The following is a 9,166-nucleotide window of genomic DNA, read 5'->3' on the forward strand; positions in this document are numbered from 1 at the left end:
ACCCACCCGTTGTTATCAGTATGAAGAAAAGAGGGGTGGGTGTGATGGGAGAGAAGCTGTGAGAACACTTGCTCCAGTGAGCAGCACACCAGTGTCCCAGTGTATACCTCTGCCATTTAACCCACTCCTGTCCCCTCCCCAAACATGGAGGAAAACTGAGTCCCTGTTTAGGGCCCTAGGCAGCCCACTGTGCCCTCACCTGCTCCAGAGGGCCCTCAGATGGGCCATGTCCTCCCCTCATTGTCTTTCCCTGGAAAGCTGCGCAGAGACGCATTCGAAGTGCACACCTTGATGCCTTTGGGTCCCAGTTTCTAGGAGCTTTAGAGACTGAGACCTGGATAAGTGAATTTGTTGAAGGTATTTTCATTTTTCTGACTTCTGCACCTAGTTTGGTGTTCAGAAGATGCTGCAAAGTGAAAATTCATGGGGACAAAGTGTATCCTGAGAAGGGTGGGTCCAATCTGTGCAACATGGTCCTGTGTGTGGTGAGTGTCATTGGAGTGTGTCTCCAAAATTCATCCTGGTGACATTGTAAGTCAGAATGTGCTGGGCCCTACATGCCACCCTCATCACATCTCCCTCAAAGAGGTCCCAGGTCTTTGTCATGTCCTGCATCCTCTCAGGATGTGACTCACCCACTGTCCTGGATCTCACACTTCCATGCCATACACTGCTTTTGGCCCAGGTACCCCTGTAGCCCAGAGTCCTGGACCAGTCCCCTCCTCTTCCCAGGTTCCATTTTCCTGGAAACACACATGGACCAGCCACACCATTTCTGAGGTTTCTGCCTCAAACTTTCACTAGACAAATATATTTTAAGTTCACAAGGTGATGTAATGCACATCTAAAACGTTGTGTGACCTATCACCTTCCAAGTCCAGAATTTCTCTTTCCCACGCTGACTCAGTGCCCTTTAAATAACAACTTCCCATCTCCAGCCCCCCAACCCAGTTATACTTTCCATGCTCTGCCTCCTCGCCCTTGACCCTCTATCTCTCAGTCACCTGGAAGCCATTGTGGTACTGAGTGGCCTCTTCACCAAGGATTGTGTCTCCAAGGATCATCTGTGGTCTTGTATCTGCCCATGTTGTCTTATTTTGAAGGGGGGATCATGTTTTTTTGGTTAGGATGGATCACATCTTGCTAGTGAGTTTCCTATAGTTGCTTGTAAAGAGATGGATTTGTTATTTTCCTTATCAGAGAGGAGGGGACACAACACAGGGGAGGCAGGCAACAAACTCAGGTGTAAAAAGTCAACACGTGATCACCTGAAATGGACAGTAAGCTCCTGTGAACAGAGGCTGTGCTTTAGTTGGGAGAGACAGTAATAATTTCCATAGTGACCTTGGATCCTCTGTCATGGTCTCCCACCCATCCTGGAAGCAGCAGGATGAGGTGAAAGGGGAGGGAGGGGCACAACCTGTGGGACAAGGGCGGGGCTGATGGGGCCCTGGGTCATTGTCCACCTCCTGGTCACTCTGGCATCAGCCTGGAGTCCCTGGTACAGTGACACAAATCCAGCCCCTCTCCTGTTTCTCTGAGGAAATAAGTTACTGTGAGAGAAAGGTGGTTCAGGGGAAGTGAGGAGAACATGTATATGAGGGTCACAAAAAGGTCTCAGGGTAAGTTCAAGTCAGTTGCTGGTGATTTTGCTATTTTCCTGATCAGAAAAGGAGGGGCCACAGCACAGGGGAGGCAGATGACAAACTCAGGAGAAAGGAGTCAACAGGTGACCACCTGAAATGGAGAGGAATCTCCTGTGACAAGAGGCTGTGCTGCATTGGGATGAACAACAATGATTTCTGTAGTGTGCTCAGGGTCCTCTGTCATGGTCTCCCACCCATCCTGGAAGCAACAGGATGAGGGGAAAAGGAAAAGAGGGACATAGCCTGACTTAGAAGGGGAGGCTGACAGGGATCTGGGTCAGGATCCACCTCCAGGTTATACCTGACTCAGCCTGGAGACCCTGAGACAAGGAGGCACATCTAGCCCATGCCTTGTGGCTCTGAGCAAACAAGTGGCTGTGACAGAAAGGGGGTTCAGGGGAAATGGAGGAAAACATGTATGTGAGGGTCACAGAGGAGTCTCAAGGTTCATTCCTTTCCAAGGACACAGCCCTGAGATCCCGGTGGAGCCTGTGTGTCCTGGGAGCTGGAGGGAGGATGAAAGCTCATGTGGATGATCCCGTCCCAAGGACCTCAGGCAAGAGGGTCCCATTGGTGCTCTGCAGGCCACCAATGGTCAGGCAGGGGTCAACTCATAAAGAAGGACAGCCAGCCTCACCCAGTTCACAGACATAAAATACCCTCACAGAGCCCTGGTTGGTATAGCACAGTGGATTGACTGCTGTCTGCAGAAGAGTAACATTTTCAATTCCCCATCAGGGGACATGCGTGAGTGTGGGCTTGGTCCCAGTAGAGATGCACAAGGGGCAATAACGCATTGCTCAATATGTGACGATGCGGCAGAGAGAAAAGTGGCTCACTGCACCGAAAGCAGACAGGGAACCTCACAGGGATGACAGCGTGGACCAATCACCCTCAGGTAGGACAGTCTGTGCTGTGTGAGGAAGAGGGTGTGACTCAGCACATGGATTCAGAACTTCCAGATCCGGACTGCCCTGGAGTGTGTAGGGGGTGAGCTCATCCTCAGTCAGAGTTCAGGGAGAATGCCTGACATGTTTTGTTTGTCAGCCAGGAGGACCAGGCTGAACAATGGTGGGGAGGGGGGCAATCAAGACCCTGATGAGAAGCAACCGTGTCTCCAAACCCAGTCCCTTCCTTTTTTTTTTTTTTTTTTTTTTTGCAACAGAGAGTGTAAGATATTAAAGACAAATAAAAGGAATGGCCCTAGGGAACAAAAAAAGAGGGACACACCCATGACCCCGAAGGGAAGCCCTTCCACAAACCCTGTGGCACCAGCATCTGAGATGGACCTATCCTTTTAGTTGCATTGTCCCACCCCGTGTCTGGAACGCCCCTGATGTCCTGATCACACCTTGGTGACACCGATATCCACTTTGTTCATTAATGTGCCCAAGGGCACTGATGTTTCTGGTGCTCTCAGTGCCCCCTAGAGGCACTTAGGTTTCTTGTGCTAATGAAATACCCTGGGAGGCACTGATGTTCCCGCTGTCCTGAGTGTCCCCTCCAGCCCAGCTCTCCTGTCTCCCTCAGGAAGGCTTCTGTCTGACGGGCAGGAGAGCCAACTTCCCTCAGTATCTAAACAGTTTCCCACAGGCAACTATTGTAGCCCTAGCTGGTGGGCTCACACCGGCATGTTCGCTGAAAGGTCACAAGTCAGGGCAGGTGCCTGGGTTTACATCCAAGTTCCAGTTGGGGGTGAGGGAAAGACAACCTCTCCAATTTGGAGCTTTCCTTCCATCTCTTTCTCACTGCTCCTCTCTCTAAAATGTACAGTCTTTAAAACATATTATTTTACAATGTAATCTGAAATTAATGAAAATATATTTTTATTTCACATTAACATTTAAAATTACATATTTCCCCCATGCAACATAGGCAGGTTTTATAGAATTTCAAAGCCCAAAATCCCACAAATGCAAGGTGCAGGTGAACCCAGGCCAATGGATCTCAGGGTCGAGGTCAGTTTTAGGGGGAATTAGGCCTGTAGGTGACAACTGGTTTAGGTGAGGTGCATTTCCAGGGACACCCAGTAAATGAGGGGCAAGTGGGTAATGTGTGGCAGGGAGGACACAGCTGAGGGGACAAGGTCCTGGGGGACAATCGCAAGACAGAACAATAAGAAGATTTGTCTTTTGAACAACCTGAACCTTCCCCCTGGAGGGCGGGAGCTGTGCTGGTCCTTCGAACCAGGGGGAAATTATTGCAACACCCGCACTCTGCGCAGGTACACAAATAGCATGGGTGACAGCCTCTTTCCTGTGAAGAGGAGAAAAGGTCCCTTTTAGCCAAGCTCCTCCGCACCCAGGCCTGATGTCTCCCCAGCTCTCCTCCAGCCGCCGTGACGTTGTCAAGGACACAGGAGAAGAAGGAGGTGTTGTCTTCATTGCCATTATTAATCATATTGTTAGTACATATGGAAAAAAGGAAGAGCTATCAAAATGTTATTTTTCAGGATCATGTGTGTAAAAAGTGACATTAAATTGGTTAAATTTAATCAATATCTTCTAAAGTTATTAGCATAAAATATTTGTTATGCCTGAGTTTGCAGGAATGAATTAGTTATTTATGTGTTTGAGCATTTCTTAAGAAAATGGCTTGGGTTAACAATTGATTTTAAAGTGTTATGAAGTTTTAAGAACTAATAAGTAGATGTAACTAAACTAAAATATTTTGATACAGTTTTTCAGGAATATATATCTGATATATTACATTTATATGACTTAAGCATATATAAACATAGTTTTCCAAAGTTCAGCATCTTGGAAATTTGGTGTTTTGCTAGATTAAATGGTGAAAATCATTAAATATATAGATATTTTGAAGTAACCTGATACTAAAATGCTAATTGATATGAATTTGCCTACTTTGGCTTTTTAAGTCAGAGAACCTAGAAAGTGGATTTGGATTGGTTAGTGAGTACATCTTGTACTTTATTTGAATGTTTGCCAACAGCAAAAAATGGCCTGTTTCTAAAATTTATGAAATGTTCATAAAAGTATCAGTCTGAAGGGTCTTGATTACTTACATTCAATTGTGATGAAAAATCAAGATTTCTAAGAATTAAGAATTGTAATTAATTTGGAGAGCAATCATATGGTTTGATAATAGAAGTATAAGGTATGAAAACTCTTGTTGAAGAAAAATAAAATATTTTTTCTATTTAAAATTCACTCATTGGTGATTGAATTGTTAATGGCCAACTAAAAGAGACTATGTATATTGCTGAAAGACTGTTTATATCATAGTGAGCCTATTCAAATGAAAGAAAATTTGTACAAAGCAATCTTGAGAGGAAATTACACAGTTAACTTGAATTATGAATTAAACTGAATAAAGAATCTAAATACCAAAAGTAATGTAAAACAGATTTTGTCTGTTTTTTCTTCAGTCTGTTGAAAGGGGAAAAGTTTTCCTGTAGTTATCTTTGATACCTATATTGTCACCTTCTGTAAATCAATATCCAATAATTAAATATTGTTTCATAATGATATACAATCTTTTGGTCGAATATGTTGAAAATCTTTCCAGGGTTTAATATTTCTAAATATTTTATTCATTTATTTTTAGAAAGAGGTGCAGGGAGGGAGAAATGAAGGGAAATTAATCAATGTGTGGTTGCCTCTAATGCCCCCCCACCCCCCGCTACAGGGGACCTGGGCCACAACCCGGGCATGTGCTCTGACTAGGAATTGAACCTGTGAGCCTTTGATTTGCAGGCCAGCATTCAATCCACTGAGTCAAACTAGCCATGAACCCAGGCTTAAATTTTACTTTTTTGTTTATTTGTTTATATTTATACTTATATTTATATATTTAATTATATATATAATTTATGCAAATTATATATAAAAAGTATGCAAATACTTTATATATGCAAATTATATATAAAAAGTATGCAAATACTTTATATATATATAAAGCCATATACACACACTTTTCTTTGATGTAAAATTGGCTTTGGGTCATTCCAGTAGGTTCCTGGAATGTCACATGGGCTTGTCCTTTCTTCTTTGGAAGAAGAAATTTTGAACCAATTAGTCCAATTTGATATGCTTATTCTTCATGGGAATTATCTTTGTAAAGCACAAGTAATAACTATGTTCTATTTATATACACATATTTATAATTAAATTTTCATCTGTAAGATAACAAAATTTACAGCAAAGAAAATTTCTTTATCAATTCCAGTGTAATTAGATCTATAGCCATATCATTGCAATTTTCTTCAGAATAAATCTTCACATGTGATTTTTGAAGGAGAAAAAATTTGCTAGAATTCTATGGAATAACAGGATTTATAGAAATACTTGCAAATAATCATGCAACTAAAATTGATTAGGGGAGAGGATGAACTGAAGATGATTGTAATTTGGTCACTTTTATCAAAAACGTGTTAACTTTTAATTTTTTTGTTTGTTTTTCAGACATAAGAAATCATGCATCTTTTTCATAGAGCCATTTGGTATATTATAATTTAATAAATGATATTGCAACATTTATATGTGTATCTCTACCTGATCCCTTCAGAATTTAGAGACTCAATGAATGAGTATTGTTATTTCCATGACAATATATTTGTTCGCATACTTCTAGCAGGAATCTGATTTATTCATAACAGCACACATACAGCCAGTTTCCAATTGTGGTTTTGTTAACCAAGATTTTGACTGGAATGTCATGTCTGAGAGAGACATGCCTAGATCCTGAATATCAGCTAAGTTTTAAGGAACAAAGAATGACTTTGAAGAAGATTAACAACTCTGTGCAGATATGGCCTTGTACCTTTTTATTTAGAAGGTCCATGGCTGCCTTTCAAGGTGACTTGTGAATGTTTTTGTTCTGGAAGATAACAAGGAGGCACCTAAAGACTTTTTGGGTCACACGAGAACTCCAGGAACTCACCCAATATAAATATGCAGGTAAAGGCTAATATCAGCTGGATGGCTACTATTCAGAAATCTCTGGACTTTCTACCTAAAGTTGTCTTAGATAATCTTGTTGCTGGACAAGGAAGACTTTGCATGACCACCAACTCCACTTATTATCCCTACGTGCACCCCTGAGCACAGCTGGAAACAAGCATCACCAAATTCAGACACATCATGGCGCCAACAAACATTGGACCATCACACTCCTCTCTTTGAGAAACCTGGAAATTAGATTAGTCTATTTTAAAAGCTTCCACAAGGACTCAGATCCAGACTAGCAGAGAAGAGGTTGAACTATTCTATTCTTTAAAATTGTTGTATTTGTTTATTTTTTTCTTTTTCTTTTTTTCTTTTTGTTTAAGTAGAGTTGTCTCCATTTTCCTATTATCACTTCCCCTGCCCCACCCACCCCACCTCCCACCCTCAACCCAACCCCTTTTGACTTTGTAATGAGTCCTTTATACTTGTCCCTTGACAAACATTCCCTTGCTCTTCCCAGTTATAATCCCATCCCCTCTAGTTACTTACAGCTCATTCTTTATGTTAACTTCCCTGGTTGTATTGTGCATGCTTGTTTGTTGTATTGATTAAGATCCACTTATAGCTGAGATCATATGGTATTTGTCATTCCGTCTGGCGTCTTTCACTTAGCATAATGCTCTCCCATTTTATCCATGTGGTCACAAAGGGTAAGAGCTCTCTCATACTTTCTGCTGCAAAGTATTCCATTGTGTAAATGTACCACAGTTTTTCAATCTACTCATTTCCTGATGGGCATGTAGGTTGTTTCTAACGCTTGGCTGTTGTAAATTGTGCTGCCATAAACATTGGGTGCATAAGTTGTGTTAATATTTCAAAGCTCATTTTGGCTTGACTTTTCCATGCTAGGAGAATACAATCTGCTCAACAGGAACCTCTAAAAGTATACCTGTGTTTAACTCATGAAATTTTGGTTTACAGGAGACTCAGAATTTTCAGTGCCCAAAAAGATTCAGAGAACATCAATATCCTCCTAGGTATGGAGAAATAATTGACAGTCGTGATAAACAGGGCATAATAACTTGATACTGCTGTAACTTTCCATGAAATACAATTAGAATGAGATGTACTCATAAATGTGAGTCCCCTGAGAACGCGAGTCAGCTAATCTGCTGCAGGTGCATCCCACCCTTCCCAAAGCAGCTTTCAATAATGACCTCCAGAAACGCTCACATTGATAAGCCCGCCCAGAACTTTCATGAAGGGCCACCATCATGGTGGATGGCGCCTTCAAGGAGGTGAAGCTTTCACAATACAGAGGGAAATAGGTGGGCCTCTTTTTCTATATGTTGAATTTCACTTTTGTGTGCCCCACGGACATCATCATTTTCAGCAAGCATGCCGAGGCCTTCTGCAAGCTGGGCTGCAAGGTGCTGGGAATCTCAGTGGATTTGTGGATCGCTCACCTGGCTTGGATTAACACTGCCTGGACAGAGGGAGGCTTGGGCCCCTGAACTGGCCCCTGCGGGCTGATGTAACCAGAAGTGTTTCCCATGGCTATGGTGTGCTGCGAGAAGATGAGGGGGTTGCCTACAGGGGTCTCTGTATCACTGATGACAAAGGTGTCCTTCGCCAGATCACTGTCAATGACTTGCATGTGGGGTGCTCCGTGGATGAGGCTCTTCAGCTGGTCCAAGCCTTTCAGTGAAGAGATGATCATGGGGGAGTCTGTCCCACTGGCTGGAAGCCAGACAGTGACACAATCAAGCCCAGCATGGATGACAGCAAATAATACTTCTCAAAACACAACCAGGCTGACAAACAGATGCCAGGTTTGGGCTCTTGTACCCTACCTGGGTGCCCCGTGCTGGCCCAGGAAAGAGCAGGCTTGCCATTTCATACTCCATAGTTTCTGACTCTAAAGGTCTTGTCTCAGGGCTTTTCATACCCTTAGCTGAATGGTGAACTGTGACCCATCCCTGGATCTGCCAAACAAGGAACAGAGCTAGAGGGGACCAATAAAGTACTAGGGACAAAAAAAATGCACTAATAACTTTGTAAAAACTCATATTAATAGTTTCATCATAAACATATTGCAAACTCCAGCATTTAATGTCTTGCTTGTGCAAGAAATGACCTTGACAATGATTTTGGTGACACAGATCACTAAACTGTAGGAAGTGTCCTGACACCAAACAGATCCAGGACGCTGACATTAAAGATCCACATTGGGACCAACAAGGTCACTACATGTATGTCTACAACCTCTCCCCATGATCTCTTTGTTCTCCTTGTCCCTCATAAAATTCCCTACCTGTGCTGAAATATTAATATGGTCTTTGAGGAAAGAGATCCTTACCTTCCAGGTTATTGACACCTGAAAAAAAAAAACCACTTTCCTTTACATCAACACCTGCAACCTGAGTATTGCCTTTTGAAGTGGCAGGCAGTCAGAACTGCATTTGGTCCCACCAGGATGGTACCTTCTGGAGAGGGCCCTCATTTTGGTAGATATATGTAAAATTCTTGTCGGTCTGTGTGTTGTGGAAACACCAGCCAGCTCTCAGGGCTCATTGAAAAAGGCACTAACCTCATCCTGGGCAAACTCATGAC

At 42.8% G+C, this 9,166-nt stretch overlaps 1 pseudogene; it reads left to right on the plus strand.

Moving 5' to 3' along the window:
- The first annotated feature begins 7,765 nt into the window (after positions 1-7,765).
- LOC129076552 (peroxiredoxin-2-like) lies at positions 7,766-8,462 on the plus strand (annotated as a pseudogene).
- The last annotated feature ends 704 nt before the right edge of the window (positions 8,463-9,166 follow it).

The sequence above is a fragment of the Pteronotus mesoamericanus genome, unplaced genomic scaffold (genome assembly GCF_021234165.1).
Source record: "Pteronotus mesoamericanus isolate MK-2021 breed Mesoamerican mustached bat unplaced genomic scaffold, CSHL_Meso_final contig_60, whole genome shotgun sequence".
NCBI classification, from domain to species: Eukaryota; Metazoa; Chordata; class Mammalia; order Chiroptera; family Mormoopidae; genus Pteronotus; species Pteronotus mesoamericanus.